General features: G+C 28.9%; 1 long non-coding RNA gene across 1 annotated transcript in view; it reads right to left on the bottom strand.

Moving 5' to 3' along the window:
- LOC143040169 (uncharacterized) overlaps window positions 1-2,500 on the bottom strand; it is a 32,526-nt gene that overhangs the window by 12,510 nt on the left and 17,516 nt on the right. The window lies entirely within an intron of this gene.

The raw sequence follows: 2,500 nt of genomic DNA, 5'->3' as shown, positions 1-2,500 counted from the left end.
GAAGTTGGTGTAGTCTTTGGCAAAGAGCTGCCCCTCCTTCGTTCCTCACCCCACCTGGATTCCCATCACCGGTTTTACGATGGTATATGGTCGTTTTCTTCGGTTATTTCACGGTCCTCCTGCTGTTCCAAGACCTCCTTGATTCAGGAGTAAAGAAATGAGTTTTCCGGAACCGAGCTGCACGCCAGCAACAGAATTCGGAAGACATGTTTACATCTCATCCATGGCCGTGATATATCACTCATTTCGACTTAAGTGTTTCTGTCATAATTTCAAAGATAAAGAAAATAGGATGTGCGAATTATGTTGACAAATAAGCAGCCTGTAAACCAAGTGGTTGAGTGAGAGAGAGATAGAGATAGAGATAGATAGATAGATAGATAGATAGAGAGAGAGAGAGAGAGGCGTCCTTACTTGCTTACTGATTATCTTTTTCCCAGTGTTTACAATTATATTACAATTTGCTGCCACCAGCTACTTTTGTATAAAATCTCTAATAAATGTATTTTTGTATTTGGTCGATGAAAAAACATACAATTTAATCTAAATAATGAACATAGTTTATGATAGTTGGCTTTTAAGGTCAAAATATCATATAATTAATCCTAAAATTGAATTTGTTTCCCTTGTGTCAGTATATTCCGAATATAAACGAACTAATGATTTATATTGTTGATGACATTTGACTTTTGAAGTCTGAACAGGATGCAATTAGTCCTGACATCCCTCTTGTTTTCTTCACCGCAGAAATAAGATAGATTCTTTTTTCAGTTCTTTTATTTTAGTTCTTTTTAATATATCATAATATTCTAAAACAAGTTTTTATAATATTTGACCTTTTTCCATAGTAAATCATATTTCCACAGGTGATGACTGATTTACTTATTATTTTCGTTTTAGGTCTTAATTGGAAGGAAATTTATATGAATCAGGACTTATATGTCAATAGTTTAAAATAAAATAAAAAATCTTTTAAGTTTTTCAGTTTCTTTGATCTATCCCTTTAAAAATATATATTTAAACTTTTTTTCTATACTAAATAATTTTTCTATAGATAGAAATAGATAACTTATCAATTACGTTCTTGTAAAGCTTTATCTAAAAGGGAATTTATATGAATTAGGATTTATGTGTCAATGGTTTCAAAAAATCACTGTTCTTTTCTAAAATATCAATGCTCTATAAGAATAAATTTCTACAATTCATATAAGTGATGACAAAAGAATAGATAACAATATGAAAACAAGGAATAGAAGACGAAAAACTAAACAAAATACAAAACAGAAGATAAAGATGAATAAAAAAAGGAAGAAAACTAAGAAGAGAAAAGGAGGATTAAAAACAGATTACAAAGGACTACAAAGGCGGAGCATGCCAACAAGAGACCTTTTGGTCCATATCTAGGTCGGATGCGAAAAAATATCATAATAGCAATAAATGAATAAATAAAAACTATAATAATATAAATAACAAATAAAATACACAAAATGCATAAATGAAGAAGAAAACAAAAGAGTAGGCAAAATATAAAGGACATCAAAAAAAGGACGAATGACAGTATAGTGAATTAAAAAAGAAAATAAATGTAGTAATTATTTGTTAGAGAGATAAAATAAGATAAGAAAAAAAAAGGAAGAGACTTAAAAGAGAGAAGGTTAGACATGAAGATAATCTCATGAACCCACATTAAAGCGATGTGGAAGCCGTAAGTAAAATATTTAATAAAAGTTATGTTTATGATTAATCTTACAAATGTGAAGAATTAGATGCACAGTTAATTCATAAGAGAGACATTACAATTTTGTAGGTAATTATATAGGTTATCATATGTACCTACATACATGAATCACAAATTTAATTAGGAAAAAAAGTAAATAGATTAAAAAAAATCTAAAGCCATCAGGACAATTGACAATCACAGGTGCTGGTACAGACTAAAATCAATTTGACGAGACAAAATAATTTTCAACTTCTCAGAATGACACAGCTTCTGCTATCTGACAATGGAGACACCAAATTAGGAAGAAATATAAAAGAATTACGCATACGAAAAAGATCATTAAAACGACATGAAATGATCAAAAGAATGCAGAAAAGGAAGATTATTTATATTGAATCAATGTAAGAGTTATCAATTTTTATTAGCAATAAATCCAATCAACGTAAAAATGCGACTTCAGGAAATATTCTGAGAAAAAGGGAAAGACTGAAAGTAAAGAAGAAGAAGAAAAAAAAGAGGCCATTGTCTAAGAATGAGCACCAGAGCATTACAAATATTGAAAACCAGGTTGGGACTTATAAGATTATTAACTTAAAATGATGAAGAAGGAAAGAAATCATACAAAGACTGAAAATAAAGAAGCGATACATGAACAAACAAAAAATAAATAAATAGATAAATAAATAAACAAATAAATGAATGAATAAATAGATAAATAAGTAAATAAGTAAATAAAGAAATAGATAGATATATAGATAAATATCCAGATAAGTTAATTGA

The sequence above is a fragment of the Oratosquilla oratoria genome, chromosome 28, assembly GCF_046742065.1.
Source record: "Oratosquilla oratoria isolate Oo_2021 chromosome 28, ASM4674206v1, whole genome shotgun sequence".
NCBI classification, from domain to species: domain Eukaryota; kingdom Metazoa; phylum Arthropoda; class Malacostraca; order Stomatopoda; family Squillidae; genus Oratosquilla; species Oratosquilla oratoria.
The sequence above is the reverse complement of the archived record's forward strand: the minus strand, read 5'-3'. Positions and strand labels throughout refer to the sequence as shown.